This window comes from Agelaius tricolor, unplaced genomic scaffold, assembly GCF_023055355.1.
Source record: "Agelaius tricolor isolate 1412-34295 unplaced genomic scaffold, bAgeTri1.0.p SCAF_16, whole genome shotgun sequence".
Lineage (NCBI taxonomy): Eukaryota > Metazoa > Chordata > Aves > Passeriformes > Icteridae > Agelaius > Agelaius tricolor.
Genome location: NW_027269276.1, coordinates 17,915,193 through 17,931,632, shown reverse-complemented (window position 1 = coordinate 17,931,632; position 16,440 = coordinate 17,915,193). Strand labels below are relative to the sequence as shown.

Here is a 16,440-nt window from a genome sequence, read left to right as displayed (position 1 = left end):
CCTAACACCTGCACCACTCCCCCATCCCTGTGTAAATTGCCTGCATCCCTCGCTGACAAATGAGAGGCCATTGGCAGCAGCAAGGTAACCTGGCATTCCCCCCAGCTGCCTTCTGCTTCCCAGCCAGCTCCAGGTGAGTGGGTGAGCTCAGCCCTGGCCTGTGCCCAGCTGGCTCTGTAACCTGGGGTCAATTGAGCCTTTCAGGATCCCACTGCTCCTGCCCCTGCAATCTCAGACATGAGCTCTGGCTCTTCCAGCACCTGGGAAGCAGCTGAATAATGCTGGGTAGGCTCAGCTTCCCACACAGCTCCCTGCCAGCTGCAGCTGTGGGCTTGTCTTTTCCAATCTATGGCCACCACTAGCACACTGACATCACAGTTTGCTTTCTCTTTGGGTCTGCTAGTGACAAGTCTACCTGTTGGTGGAGGGGGAGGTTTGTGATTCCCCTCTGTCCAACTCCCCCTGCCTTGATGGATCTGGGGCTGTGCCTGCCCTGCTTGACAATCCTCAGGTACTGTCAGCTACTTCACCTGCTCCATCCTTGGCTATTTGCCCAGCCCTCCTCTCTTCCTGCTGTGTTCCCTCTCGGGGTGACCTTATTTACAAATTTTGCATATTTAATGTCCTGCTGATGACTCACAGAGCAACCACTTTCCTTCTAAACCATCCTGCACTGTCCAAATTAATTCACATTCTGCTTTCTGACAGCCCTTCCTGGACACCTACCTTCTGCCTTCAGCTCAGGAGTTTTAAATCTCCTCATACTTGCTCTTCCCTGCTCCTTTCTTGATGTCTCTTTCTCACCATCCACTCACCCCCTCCATTCTCTTTGACTTGACCTTTCTCTAAATACCCATATCTGGGCTTTGCTGAAAGCTGGATGCTTCTGCCCAAAGGTTATCTCTGAAATCCAACTCGTCCTCCCTGTGCACCCAGCTGAAATCCCTTTGGAATGCCCAGGTTTTCGAAGCAATCAGATTTCTGCCACACTTATCAGTGCTGTGCAGAGTCCCACACACCTTATCATTGGGATTTTCCTGGGAGCCTCTGGCAGTGCAGTGTTAAAGGGTTGTGTGAGTGAGTCTCACCCAGCCTGTCACCATCTCCTCACACTCCCTGTGCAGTGCCTGTGCCTCCTGCAGGCAGCCTGTCCTCCTGGCCCTGCTCCATCCAACCATCAGCTGGATTTTCCACTGCAGACATGCTGAGTGTTCCTGCCAGCCATGCCAGTTCCCATCTGCCACCGTGTGTTTCTCCCAGGTTACTCCCTCTGCAGCAGAGGAGCAACCTGTAACCACTGACAAAGCCTTTTTTTCCTTCTTCTGGATCCCTGCCAAAATCTACTGGGCTGCACTGCTACAGCTACCCAACGTCTGCCTTCATGTTTCTGCTCCTTTGCCTGTGTATGGTCTCTTTGTGTCCCCTAAGTGTGTCCTTGGGATGTGGGCACACTTCTGAGCGTGGGACTGTCCCTCTGTGCCATCAGCAAGATGAGACCATCATACAGCCCACAATGAGGGAGGGAAGTGTAATCCTGGAAGCCTAAATGATGAAGTCAGATCATTTTGGTTTCTGAGAGCAGCAAACACCAGGCTGGTTTCAGGGCTTGCAAATCTCCCCATTCCCAGGCCCATTGTCGTGGTGGTGCCTCTGTCAAACACAGCAACTCTGGCTCTCCTCCCACAGATTATCTGGGCATGCAAATGACCTCAGACAGATACACTGTCATTTTCTCATGCTGTGATTTTCCTTACACCCCCCTGCGGGACGTGACAATAAAATTACCCCTCTTGTTCCTTTCCCACAGACAATCTTGCAGCGTGTCAGTCAGCGTCACGTGAGCAGTCCCCCTTCCATTGCTCCTGGGACCCGGGGGGTGATTTGGAAAGGATCTGCTGGGCTGTCACTCACCTCCATCTGCCTTCAGGAGGAGGATTCTGGGTTCCATGCTGTTTCCTCTTGTGCCTGTGTGCCTCTTTGATCACAATTGGCTTCTCAGGCCTTCAGAATCACAGCTGCCCTGTAAGGTTTGCCCCTAATCCTGCTGACATGTTGTTCTCTGGCAAGCTCTGGGCTTTACTTGCTCCCAATTTGGGATTAACTGCTATTTCTGATGATTCTGCTGTTGCCACAGATGTCCCGTTTCTTACCTGGACTTAAGAGCTGTTTGGGTCTAAAGTACTCCTGACCTTCTCTGTCAGCTGACCAGCCACATTTTTACTTCAAGATTTCATTATTGAGTCCATCTCTCTCTCATTTTTGTCCCCACTAACCCTTGTGCACAACATACAACCAGACCTGCACCAGGAATTTGTGTGGAGAGGCTGCACGAGCCTGCAGCACTCACCAGCACTTGCCAGTGAGGTTCCTGTCTGGAACACAAAAGCAACAGAGCTCTGACATGACAGCAAGATCTATGTCAGATAAACCCCTGTGCTTTCTCATCTTCCTCCCCAAAAGACTTCTGACATGCACTGAAGTTTACACTCCTGGAGCCGAGCTTGAGCTGGTCAAGCCAGGATCAGAAATGCTTGCAGGCAGGAAGGTTTGGACTCAAATGTTTCTCTTCTTCCCCCTTATTGCAATGTGTGCTTCCAGGAGCAGGATATCAGAGCTGGTTGCCAGCTGCAAGCCAGTGGCCATGTGGTTCTTTCCAGGGCAGGCCTAGTGGTGATATCCCCTTGTAGTGGGGTGTGGAGCTGCTCCAGGAATCTTCATCTCTAGGAGAACTCTTGTGCAAGTGATGGGGACAGTGAGCAGTGGTGGATGGCTGTTACTGAGCACATCAGTGTGTTTTGTGGATAGGAGCTGTAAAAATCATGGAATCAGAGAATCCCAGCCTGGCTGGGCTGGAAGGGACATTAAAGCTCATCCAGTCTCACCCCCTGTCACAGGCAGGGACACCTTCCACTGTCCCAGGGTGCTCCAAGCTCTGTCCAACCTCACCTTGGACACTGCCAGGGATCCAGGGACAGCCACAGCTGCTCTGGGCAATGTGGGCCAGGGCCTCCCCATCCTCCCATCCAGGAATTCCTTCCCAATATCCCATCCATCCCTGCTCTCTGGCAGTGGAAGCCATTCCCTGTGTCCTGTCCCTCCATCCCTTGTCCCCAGTCCCTCCCCAGCTCTCCTGGAGCCCCTTCTGAGCTCAGAGCTCTCCTGGAGCCTTCTCTTGTCCAGGTGAGCACCCCCAGCTCTCCCAGCCTGGCTCCAGAGCAGAGGGGCTCCACCCTCAGAGCATCTCCATGTCCCCCTCTGGGCTCTCCAGCAGCTCTGTGTCCTCTCTGTGCTGGCCCCAGGGCTGGGGCAGCTCTGCAGGTGGGGTCTCACCTGAGCGGGCAGAGTCCCCTCCCTTGACTTGCTGATGTAAAGCTCCACTGTGCAGAGGCCATGTCTAGATCAGGTCATCTTTTAGAGGCCTGAAAGGTCTGAGCAGCCAAGGATACCCTCTGGAGAGTGGGAAGGGAGCAGAGCCCATGGAGGAGGAAGACAGAGTGTCCAGAGCATAGAGGAGGAGTGTCTGGAGTGGAAAAGGCTCCCTGGGCACAGGACACACTCTCTTTGCACCACCTGCCCCAGAGAAGGGAAATTTCCCCACCTGGGGGTACAGAGCCCCTGTGAATGCTGGAGCTCAGAGTTCCACTCCCTTCCCACATCTCCTGTGTCTGGCAGAGAGGGAAAAGCACTGAGGGAGGAATATTCCAAGCTTGCCCTGAAAGCAGGGACTAAATCAGACTGCAGTAAGAAATTGCTTCACATTTTCTGTAATATTTTTTAAATTTGATAATATCAGGAGTGACCTCCTGGTCAGATGTTTCAGGAAATTTAATGACCATCTGTGAGAGGGGACCTTGGCTTCACCTTCCATCTTCCAGCCTTGCAGAAGCTGCCAGCTCATGCCTGGCACGTGCAGCAGCACTGATGTTACCTGGGGTTAGCAAGGGAAAGTTTCCCTAGGTCTTTCTTCTCCTGCCTGAATTCTGGGGAAACAGAGTTCATGAATCCCTGTTGTACAGTCAGAAAATGCCCTTATTCCCTTCAATTATAATCCCAAAGTGAAAAATTAATTGAGGCAGGTATTAAATTAGGCAGGTTTTGCTTGACTAAATATTTACCATTTGGGAGCCTAATCTATTCACTTAATAATCTAACCCCTTTTTATTTTTTATTATTGGTTTGCAAAAAAAATAATAATGTCTATTCCATTAGGAGCTGCTGCTGGCTTAAGAGGATTTCACTCCCATTTTATGGTTTGGATCAAAGAAAATTTATTCTTGCAACAGATTTAATGATTCTTTGCTAACATTGTCTTCCCAGCTGCAGTTGGACTGTAATAAAAAACCCTTTAGCTTTTGTTAGACTTGCACATTCTTTGCTGCCAATAATGATTAATCTTTTCCCCCTACAAGACCACCTTATTACTTGGGTTTGACTTAGGAGCTGCCATTCCCTCTGGAGCTTGGTCAGGCCTTTCTCCAGCACAGCTCTGGAGCAGCACAGGTGTGACCCCAGTGCCTCCCTTGGCAGTCTGTCTGTCTTTGCCCCCTGCTTGCTGCTCTGTGGCACTCCTCCACAGCACAGCTGTCTGGGGGATGACAGGGAATTCATTGCAAGAATTCCTGAATACTTCCATGCATGGAAAGGCCCTTGGCATGCCAGCAGGGAGGGTTGTCTGGAAAAAGGGGTGAGGGGATGCAGGGCTGGGGGCAGCTCCCACTGCCCCCTGACCTTGGGCAAGCATGGGGAGCACGAATCCTCACCCCAAACCAGGCCACTGCCTCCTCCCAGCTCTGCTTTTCCCCTTCCCACAGCTGCCAGGGGCACAGACCATATCCCAGCCGTGCTCTGAATCAATGGGCAGGGATGGGGATGCTCCTGGAAGGCACAGGAGGAGGCTGACAGTGTAGGGCTGCTCCAGGTGGATGTCTGGGACAGCATTCCAGCAGATGATTTTGGAACATTGCCTGACATGTGAGTCTGGAGCTTCATGCTGAGAAAACGTGTGGGTTAATTCCTGGCCATTTTGTCTATGTTTTAAAGGTTTGTAGTAATAAAACCCCTGGGAAGAAGAAGGGAAGAGATGATCCCTTTGTCATTAGCAGGACACAGGTGCTGAGCAGCCTGTCACACCAGGCATGAGGGAATTTATGACAGATTAATTTGCTGTGCTGTCCCTCTGCCTTTGCCTGTGGGATTTTTGGGCAAGGTGCTCACACTGGAGATGTTGCCTGAAGGAATCTCTTTGCCCTGGCTGTGCTGGTTGTATGAAGAGGAGTGAGTCTCAGAATTAAAATAGAAGTGGAAAAGGCTGCCCACTCACCAAAAAGCCCTAACACCTATTCCAAACTGTGCCTACCCACCTCCACAGGGCCTTTCTCAAGGCTTAGGGAGCACTGGGGTATCCCTGCAGGTCACTGCAAGGACTGGAATCTGAAGGTGCTTTGTCACTGTGCCTGAGCCATGTGGTCTTGAGCAAAAATATCCACTAAATTCAGGGCAAACTCAGTAAGTCATTTTGAGCCAAGGAAACACATCCAGCACTCCTATGGGATTACAGCTCCAGTCCTTGCTGACTTAGTTTAAAACAAAATTGCTCAAGTTTTCATTTTGTGGAGCCATTTCATTCAGAAATGTAGCTGGCTGATGCTTTTAGAGCTGCACAAAAGCTTCTGAAACCAAAACCAAACAAATTTTCTTTGGGGTTGGCTGTGAAAAATGATTTTGGATTTGAGTTTTTTTCTTCAACAAAGGAACTTGATGGTCTTTTGTAATGGCTTGGCCTGACAAAGTTTGGGTATTTTTTTCCTCTGTTGTTTTTCTTTTAGCTCAGTCCTTGAGAGGTCCTGCAGATGCCACTGACATTCTGACTGGCTGAGATGTTTGGTTCTGCTGGGAGACCCCTCCATCCTCTTCCTGGTCAGGACAGGGACACAACTGGGCCCTGGAAGAATGACTGGATGGAGAGTGAAGGTGCTGAGAGTGGAGTTGTTCTGTGTTTGAGAGTAAATGTGGATGAACATCCCTTACCCCTTCTGATGGAGCACTGCAGTGTCCCTGCCTGCCCTTCACACCAAATGGGTGAGTTTGACCATTTCCTTTGTTTTAAAAATCATTGTACCTATAATCATAGAGTCACAGACTGGTTTTGGTTGGAAGGGACCTTAAAAATTACCTCATTCCACCCCCTACCATGGGCAGGGACACCTTCCACTATCCCAGGTTTGTCCAAGCCCCATCCAACCTGGCCTTGGACACTTCCAGGGATGGGGCAGCCACAGCTGCTCTGGGCAGCCTGAGTTTGCCCACTTTCTTTTTTGTGTTTTTACATTGTACCTGTATTTCTTTCCAACCAGCAGGTCAGGGGTTGCCATATCATGTGTAGGGAGGATGTTTTCTCTGTCCTTGCTGCTCCAGCTGGCTGCCCATTCCCCTACCCCTCTGGGACTATTTCTGGCTTCACAGCACTTCTCACCTTCCTTGAGTGGAGGCTGTGTTTTCTCACATCCTGCTCAAGTAACAAAACCAACCTTGCAGTGTGAAGGGGACTGATGTAGGGTGTTTTAACTCTTCCCTGTCCCCCCTCAGAGCCTTCCTTGCCCCGTGGCAGCCCCCAGGGCCTGGGCAGTCACACTGTGTCACCAGCCAGTGTTGTGCTGGTCAGCTGGATCATGGCTGTTCCAGCACTGCCCTGAGCACAGGCACTTCAAAGAACTTTCCATGGACAGGAAACAGGCAGATTAGAGGCACATTCTTTTATTTTTTGCCAGCACTTTGCAATGTTCTAGCTGGTATTCCTGAGGCCCCACGTTTAACCATGAGCAGGAGGCAGCACACACCACATTTCTGAGGGATGAGAGTCACAAGGCTCCCTCCTCACACAGCCCAAGAGCCAAGTGGCTCCAAGTGAGCTTCAGGGCTGGCTGGGATGCTTCCTCTGGCAGCAGGGAACAGCTCAGCCTGACCATCACAGGCACTGCTCAGAGCCTGAGGATGGCTGTTCCCTGTCACCTTGCACCCCAGGGACAGACCACCTTCCTCAGAGTGTGCTCTGGGAGGCAGTGCTGAGGTAGCCAGAGCTCCTGACAGCCTGGGGGAGTGGGTGGTGCTGGGGTTTTGCTGCCTCTTCTTTCCTCTCATGCCTTTGCACCATTTCCAGATGTGCATCGGCTCCACTCCCTCCCACAGCAGTGGAGCAAACAGGAGTGGAGTTGTTCCAGTGGGAAGAGCACTCTCCAGCTGCTGTGCCTCCATGCTTTCTCCCCAGCAAAGTAAACAGTTTACAGAGGACCTTGTAAACAGCAGATTTGTTTAGGATGTTGTCTGCATTCCCCTTGCCTCTGTGCTCCCTTTTTCAGCAGCACAGGGAGGGCTGACCTGCCATCTGTAGGGCTGGGTTAGAGGGGATGACCAAGAGGAAGGAGTTGTGTGCACTCCTGCATTCCCTGTGAGCCTGGTGGATTGAGGGCACCATACACAAACTCTGTGGCTGCAGGGAAATGTTTCTGAACCCAGCAGAGAGAGAAGCTGGCACGGGATGCATTTGCAGGATGAGCAGAGTAAGGAGAAAGCCCCAGGGCACTGGGAGAGATCAGAGACCTTCAAAGGCAGGAGCTTCATCCCAGAAAAGCACTGCCTGTTAGAAAAGCCTCAGAAAGTCGTTCCCTCCCTTGGAAAGCTGATTGTTCACCTAGGCAAGGGAGGCTGTTAAATCACCTCGGTGGGAGTAAGGTCTGAGGATGTCTGTGCTCCCTTCAGAGCTCTTCACACAGGGATCCAGCCTGTGCTCACCTTCCCTCTTAACCCTTGGAAAGGAGCAGAGGAGGGAGAGAACAATTCCCACCTGAGCTTAGCACCTGACACAGCAGCTCTGGCAAACTTCCCTCCCAGAAAACTTCCCTGACAGAAAACCATGGTGTGACTGTGGTCACAAGGGTTTTCAGGATGAAGAAGAGACAAGAATGTTGACTCTATGATCAGAAGGCTTGATTTATTATTTTATGATATATGTTACATTAAGACTATACTAAAAAGCAATAGAAAGGAAAAGGTTTCTTCAGAAGTTAGCTAAGCTAAGAATAGAAAAGAATGAATAACAAAGATCTGTGTCTCAGACAGAGCAAGAGCCAGCTCTGCCATGAGTGGTCAGGAAATCTCAACATCTACAGGAGACCAATCACAGGTCTACCTGTTGCATTCTACAGCAGCAGATAACTCTTGTTTACTTTGGTTGCTGAAACTGCAGCTTCTCACAAGGAAAAATCTTAAGAAAAGATTTTTCATGAAAGATGTCTGCAACACCATGGAATCTCAGGTGCACACACAGCAGACAGGAGCAGTCTCAGGAGGGGGTGAGGGGAGCCTCAAGTAAAGGTTGGCATGTCAAAAGAGGGTCAGGGGTTGGGGGAGTAGCAAACAAAGGTTCAGAAGCAGACAGGGAATGCTCCTCAAGCCCCAGATGTTTAGTGCAGCCTGTGGGTGAGTCCCTTCTGCTCGTGAAACAACAGACCCTGCAGAGGAGGGAGCAAAACCTAAATGTTTCAGTACATTTATTGTCTGCTGGGGTTTTTAAATTCTGTCTTGTAAGTCTGAGCAGCTTCAATCTGTGACTGGCCCCTGAGCCTCTGGACTCCACCATTCCCTGTGGACAGGAGGGATAACTGGGCAGGCTGGGCACTCAGGAGCTGACAGCAGATTGTTTGGCTCTTTGTTTGCCCCTGTTCCCTGCCAACCACAAGTTTGAGGCTTGAATTTAAACATCCTGGACAGAAAGGACAAGATTCCAAATGACAGCTCTGGTTTGTTGCCAGGGAAGTTTTGCATCCAGGAGACACAAACATCTCCACAAAGCCAAACACGAGGAGAAGCAACCTGAGCCCATTCTCCCCAGCATGGGCTTCCCAAGTATGTGGCTGCTGAATGCAGTTCTGAATGGTCTCCACCTCCTCTGTTTGTGTGACCATGTGAGGGCTGGTGACCTGCTCTGGCTGTGTCCATGTGGGCTCATTATTAGGGAGAAAAGGCCAGCAAGTTTTCCTGCTTCCCTCAGAGGCATGGATGTATGGCACAGACCCAGCCTGGCACAGGAGCAATTGTGAGGGCTTCATTCTGGATGGCTTCTCAGGATACTTTAAATACCACATAAAAACCCTGTTTGCCTTTGAGGGATGTGGATAGTTGAGTGTTGTCCAGCAGAATCCTGTTGATTTTCTGGTGAGCTCTAACTGTAAATATTTGAACAAAAATTATCTTGTGTTAACCTTAGAGAAATTTAATCTCTCTGTACATAGGGAAATCTGGCTTGAGTCACATGTGGAAGTGAGAGTGGTAGTTCCATCCCCAGTGGATGTTCCTCCACATTGGCACAGAAACCAGCGTGTTGCCCATCATGGATGGCACCTTGTTCATCAGGAATGGCTGAAAGGACAGCTGGAATTGCTGGGCAGGATGAGGATGCATTGGTAGAGGTTGATGAGGTCCTGAACAGGAAAGCAGGAGGGCTCCACATGGTGTGGGATGACTGAGGTGGCCAGTGGAAGGCTCAGGGCTGTCAGGATTGTTGATAGGTCCCAAATCTGTTTCCTTGCAGGGTCTGGATTTAGCCTGCAGCATGGGACCAGTTTTGCTATCAAGCTCAAAGCTCAAGCAGATTTTCAGCTCTGCTTTAGGTAAAAATCCCCCCCTCTGCTCTGCTGAGCTCACTGATGAGCATTGTGCCCTCCTGGGGGGATGGTGGATGTGTCAGGAAGGGCTCAGTTCCCTTTCTTTTCTTGAACACTCGCTTTTGTCACGGTGTGGAGGGGACAGGAAGCTCCCTGGCTTCACCTGCCTTCACCTCCTGTGTGCCTAATTGATCCCTGGAACTCTGCTGCAGCCTGGGATTGCCATACCAGAGTCACAGGGGGCAGAGCTCAGTCTGAGGCAAGGAAGAAGAATACAAATTACCAAGGAGAGGCTAAGCAGATGTGTGGGTGGAGGGAGACAGCAGCAGTACCAAAGCAGAAATGGGAAAAGTGGGAAGAACTGTCTGTCCATGGGGAGCTGATGGGCATGAGGAGAGAGCTCCCACAGCCCTGCAGACCGTGCTGGACTTGGAGGGCACTGGCAATGCCTCAAGCATGGATGTTCCAGCTGAGGAGCAGCTGGCAGCTGCCTCTGCAGCCCTCAGGTGCCTTGAAATCCCATCTTCCTTGACAATCAGGGAGATCCCTTGGGTGGAAACATCTGGAAGCTCTCAGCATTCTCTCCAAACTCCCCCTGTTCCCTTTGTACCCATCCAAAGGGAGTGAGTGCAGGGCTGAGCTGTGTCTGGGATCCCATTGGGAAGGGAAATATCCCATAAGGAAGGGAGATATCCCTACAGGGTCCAGCTCAGCTCCATTCCCTGTTTCAGGCCTCGGTTTGGGCGGAGCTGCTCCATGTGAGGGTTGGGAGCTCATGTGCAGGCAGGAGCTCCAGCAGGCTCTGGCAATTCCCATTTAGGTTTGACCTTTTGCTGGATATTAAAGCCTTGCTGTGGCTCAGTAAGATGAACACTGCAGCAAACACAATTCCTCAAGATGAAATATCTCTCCAGAGGGTAATTCCAGCCTCATTTGAGGGTTGTTGGATTTTTTTTTCCCTTTCCAGCTGAATCATTTATTCCTGGTGTCAGGAAGGTGCAGAATGACTTTCCCCACTGGCTTTCAGAGCTTCATTGATTCTTCAACTCCCACTCCTGCAAATCTGCTGGAACAGCAGCCCTTTGCCTCTCCAATTCTCCCAGGAGGGGAATGGGGAAGGGAGGGTCTCAGAACTGTAGGAGCTCTTCAGGGAACCCATTCACAATCTGGGGGAGATGCCATCATATTTTAAGCTCTGTAATCCAGAGGCAGAGTATTTATCTGTAGTTTTTTTGCCTTAAAAGCCTTCTCAGCACTCTGCTGTCTGCATGGGGAAGGGAGCAGGACACATTTCACTGAGGTTGTACAGGGCACTGTGGACCTTTGGCCCTTCCTGCTTTGTGGTTCACTCTTGCAGCTGAACTCTGCTCAGGATGGGTTTGAATCCCTTCAGCAGAGGAAGGCAGTGTGCTCCCAAAATGTGTGTAGCACACAGATCCAATCAGTGCCTGGCTGCCAGGCAGCAGTGACTGAAGCCAGGCCTCTGCCTGTCATCATCAATCCATTGCAGCCCTGGCTCTGAGTTCACACCTTGTGCACTCTGGGGCAGCTCCCTTCTCTGCACTCCTGGGAGGCTGGGAAAGGCTCCTCTTCCAGCTGGGGCTGGGGAGATGGGAGGATGAGAGGCAGAGGAGTGAGACCTGGAGCAAAGAGGGTCCAGAACCCAACCTGGGGGTTCCATCACATCACCCTGGGGTCGTGTGCGGGCAGGAGCAGCGGCCACCGGGCTCTGGGGTGGGCAGCTGAGGGAGCCAAGTGGGTGTCAAGGGCAGGGTCCTGCTTCACCCCTGTCCAGAAGAGGAGCAAATGGAGCAGGACTTGCTGCCACGTGGAGCCCAGGCTTTCCTCAGGGCTGAATGGATTCCTGTGTCCAGCAAAGTTTGTCAGCAGGCGCTGGCTGCCGAGCCCAGAGCTTTGATTTAAGGAGTCTGAACCAAGCCCATTAGCACTTACACGATTCCCCTGCCAAGCAGTTGTAAATGTTTCTATTTGTTCTGCACTTGGCCTGGTTCCTCCTGTTTATTATCCTAAATGTGCCCAGGACATGACCCTGCTCCCCTTCTCCAGCACTCTCTCCAATTCCATTTATTTTCCACTGCTTCCCATGAACCCCTGTGACATGAGGACCATTCAAAGGACAGGAGAACAGAGGGAGGTGGATGTTCATGGGGGTGATGTGCCCTCCTTGGGATCAGGCACTGGCACCAGTGTCAATAGGAAGTGCAGAGGGATGCTGCCAAGGAGCTGGGGGCTGGAAAATGATGGTGGAAGCTCAGAGCTGGCAGACATTTAAGTCACTCTTTATTGCAGAGCTGCACAGGAACAAAAAGGATCAATATTTATTAGTTGCAGAAAGCATAATTTTGCATGAAAGGCATTGATCAGCATGTCAGCCCAGACAATGTCATTACATCTTTATGATTTGGTCGACATCCCTCTAGGAATCAGGACATTGTTCCCTAGACAGAGAGAGCTGCAGGGTGAAGAAGGGTTCAGCATGGTGCTGTGATCAGAGCAGGGCACAGCAGGAGTGTTTGGTGTCACAGGATGGGCCCAGGGGCTCTGGTCCTCTGCCTCATTGTTCTGTGTGGTCAGTTTGTCACTAAGGGCCACCAAGAGAAATTCCCTATTTCAGAGTCAGGGCCTAATATTTGAGTCCTCTTTCGCAGTGAATTAAGCTGTGTGTGTCAAAGCTCCCCCATCAGTAACAGTGCACCACAATTTACTTTATGGCATTGGTTGGAGGAGGTAGAGGAACTCTGTGGCAGCCTGCAGTGAGGTGGAGATGGGTTGGAGAGGATCAGGTGGAAGCAGGAAGGTGAGGATGGTGGAAGTTGTTGCAGGTTCACAGCTGGACACAAAGCCAAAGGGAAGAGGCTTCTGGAGCTGCACTGTGGGAGATGACTGCTGCTCACATCTCTCCTTGTTGTGGGTCCAGCAGTTCAAATCCTGCCTTTTCCATCCCTGTGCTGGCCCCAGCAGAGACACAGGAGCACAGAGATGGGCCTGGAAGCAACAGGCCCTGTGGTTTTGCAGAACGCCTGAGTCAGGACTCTGGGGTCAGAATTCCCAGCAGTGCCATGGATTCCCTCAGGGCAAGCCACAAGCCAGCCACACACAAGGCAATTGCAGAGCTTGGCTTCCACTTGGATACCAAAATTATCAGCTCCAGAAAAACAGCCTGCTCCAGTCACTAGGAGCACAGTGTCTGCTCAGAAAAACCCTGAAAGAGTCCTCGTGGGAGCAAGGAATTCTTCCAGCCCCCAGCACTGTGCTGGATGTGAGCCAGGAAAACCTGCCCCTGGCATGGTAAAAAGATCCTGATGGGTTCACAGGCTGGTTGTGAGTCAGTCGAGGTGTTTGTAGATAAGAGGTGTCATCGAGTGAAGATGAGTGGCTCTGTCTGGCACTCTGAATGATGAATGAGGTGTTGTTCCATACAATCAGAAGGAACCTCTGTGTGAATCCTGAAATACAGTTTTTGAGACAGCTGTTCCTGCCTAACCTGACAGGCAGCCCCTTAGTCAGCAGGAGAGGCTGCTGAAGAGGAGGCACAGTCAGGTTTGAAGTGCCTGCAGCCCACCTGTATTGCAGCAGGGATTTGTGGATCAGGCATTCCTGGCAGAGGAAGCAGGAGGCTGAGGGACCCCTCGAGCATGGGAGCTGCAAACTGCAGCACCAGGGTGCTGCTCCTGAGAGTCTGGGGGGCTGCACTGGTGTAGGTGAGTCAGAGAGCCTGGGTGGGAGCTGAGGGATGTGTTCCATCCAGGAGCATTGGGAAGGAATGAATTTGCAGCCCCACTTTTGCTTTGCCAGTTGGAATGCCCAGAGCAGGCAGCTTTGCCTCATGAAGTCTCAGTGAGAGAAGCATTAATTTTGTATTAGGACATAAAAACTGAGCTGAACAGACCAACAGAACTTCCAGCCCTGTATCCTGTCTCCACCAGAAGCCGAGCTGGATGCCTTAAAGGAAGACATAAAAATCCCATAATGGCCATAATTGTGCAATACTACCCTGTGAGGGGAGATTCCCCCCTGACCCCAGCTGGCAGCAGCTCCTACCCCAGAGCAGGAGAGGCAGGAGCTGCTCTGATTGTCACTGGAGCTGGAGTCCCTCAGATGCTGTTCTTGTGCACATAAATGTCCAATCCTGTGGTGAAACTCTCTAATTCTGGTTGTTATAGTGCTTTATTAATATCCTGGTGAGGATGTCTTGGATGGCCTGCTGCAGGCTGCTCTTAGGAGAGCAGAAGAGGAGCTTTGCCCCTTCCTGACACCAGCCCCTGCCCCTTCTTGAATTCTGGAATTAATTTGAAAGTATCCAAGGCCAAGCTGGATGGGGCTTGGAGCAAACTGGCCCAGTGAAATTGTCCCTGCCCCTGGCAGGGTGGAACTGGGTGAGCTCTGAGGTCCCTTCCAACCCAACCATTGTGGGATTAACTCTCCCTGTGGCCTGACCCTGCTGTGCTGGGGAGGAGCAGCACTGCCCATTGCCACAGCTCTGTGGGCTTTTGGCTCAGGTGCTGCTCTCCAAGGAGCCAGGTACCAAAGGTAGGTTTCTGTGCCTATGGAGTATTCAGTGGATGTTCCTTAGAGAGGGATTGTGGGGCTAACAGAGACTGGTTGATCTCTGGCTGGGTGTAACCTCAGTCTTTGGGTGATAGAAGCACTTTGTAGTCTGGCAGGGCCCTCTCAATCCCCTTCCTTGGACATCCCAGCCAAGCCCCTTGCTGTGAGTGCCAGGTGGAGCTGCTGGGATGCTGACAGGTGCTGTGTGACAGAGGCTGCAGCTGCTGGAGACCAGGATGGTGGCTCACTCTGATGTTTGGGAGGAGAGCTTGACATGACTTCAATGAGAATTTTTTAAATTAGATTTTTGTTAATTAAGTAAAAACTTCGATTTTCACCCGTGGAAAAAGACCATCTCCCAAATAGCCACCTTTAGGATGAGACAGCCATCCCAGAGCCCACCTGGTCTGGCATCCCCGGCCCCCCATCCCTGGGCAGGGGAGAAGGTGGGTTGAGAACTACCCAGGAAGAAGCAGCAAAGGTGTGTTTGCCTGCTGGCAGAGCGAGAGAGGGGAGGAAGGCACAGAGCAGGTCTGGGCATGCACAAAGGGAGGAGGTGACACCGCCTGCGATAATTGGGCCATTAAATCTCACAAAGGCACCGACACTTTCACAATGTGGCTCAGGGAAACAATCACTCTCCAGTGGCAATCGTAGCTATCTGCAACCATTTTTCTGCTGATCCAGTGCTTAATCCCATTGTTCAGACTCCAGGTTAAATTGTCCTCAACCCACAGTGCAGAGGCCAGGTATGTTTGCAGAGATGTGCAGGTGCAACTGAGGGGAAATTTTGGCTCAGAAATCCATTTGTAAATGTCTCTCAAATGTCTGCTCCTGTTCCCTCTGCCTCCTCTCTGCCAGCCCTTCCACCTCCAGAAATGTGCACATAGGAGGGAACCATCCCAGTCCTCTGGTCAATCCCCCTTTATTGTGCCCTGCTTCTCCTGAGTACAAAGAATGCCAGGACTGCCTGATACAGTCACAAAATTGGCTTCAAATCCTTCTAGTTTGCAGAACTGCTTTAGTTCTCTTTATTTACTGGTCTGGGGAGGAGGGGTTTAATCCTTCAGCTGCATTCTCAGACTCTTCAGCTGTGGGAGCCCGGAATGCCATTTTTGCAGTAACAAAAGTGGAATTTTGCATGCAGACACAGGGCCCCAGGAGATGGGGACTGAAGAACACCCTGTTTCTGAAGGCTTTGTAGTAAAGTTGTGGCTCTGGGTGTTTTGGGGCTCTCAAGGCTGATCCTAGATAATATCTTTATAGGTTCTTAATTCACCAGCTCTAATCCACAGAGCACATCAACCCCCTCCTCCCCCAGGAGATTGATGTTTGGATGGTGAAGTGCAGGCAGGAGGTTTGACCAAGGCTGCTCAGATCCCTGAGTTGGGTTTGTGCTGCTGGTGTCCCTGGCCAGGGACAAAGCCCTGCTCCCATGTTTGGTCACTGATCCTGTTCACTTCTGGAGTGTTCAGGGGGTGACTGTGCTCATTGCTGGCATGCTGGCACGAGTCCTGGGGTTTAGGCACTCAAGGTCTGGGATTAAAACCAAAAACAAAGAGAATTTTACTCATGTCTTGGATTTTTCAGCAGAAAGCCCTTTCTCAGTCCCACGTCTGGCCAGGCAGGGGATTGCACAACGCTGCAGATGTTCCAGCTGTGCTGCTGCAGTGCTGGGTGTTGCTTCTGTCTTGGTTTACTCTGGGCTTTGGCAGGAAGATGATTTACAGGTGTTACCTGGCACAGTCACACAGGTGGCAGCAGGACAGGAGTGTGACCCTGTGCCTGGCAGGAAGGGTTGGACTGGGACAGAAGGGACCCCAGACTGTGGCACACAGAGCTGTGGGACATCAGGCTGGGCATGAGGTGTGGCTGGAGCTCCTTGGGGAATGTGAGCTGGAAAGTTCATGACTCCCAGTAATTCATTCCTTTCCTGGGGCTGTCTGAGCTCTGTTAAGACTATCCAGAGATGCCTGGGGTATATTTATTTTTCTCTTTTTTCCCTTTGATGCCTCCTTCCTTACTGTGGGAGACTCCTGCAGCTCAAGGTTGCCTTTCTCTGCCTGGGCTGGCTGGGGCTCCCTTGGTGAGCAGGTATTAATGGCAGGGGAGGGCAGGACCTGTGATAACTCAGCCTGGCAGCCCCAGCAGCACCGAGCTGATGGAACGGTCTTTGGAGACCCAGAGAGCTTCAGTCAGCACTTCTGCCTGA

At 51.3% G+C, this 16,440-nt stretch overlaps 1 long non-coding RNA gene across 1 annotated transcript in view; it reads left to right on the top strand.

The window, feature by feature from the left end:
- The window catches only part of LOC139597018 (uncharacterized), a 100,427-nt gene that overhangs the window by 22,096 nt on the left and 61,891 nt on the right, over nucleotides 1-16,440 (top strand). Inside the window, exon 4 of the long non-coding RNA XR_011681495.1 lies at nucleotides 5,826-6,078. This is a non-coding gene — a long non-coding RNA (uncharacterized lncRNA). The remainder of the gene's footprint in view (nucleotides 1-5,825; nucleotides 6,079-16,440) is intronic.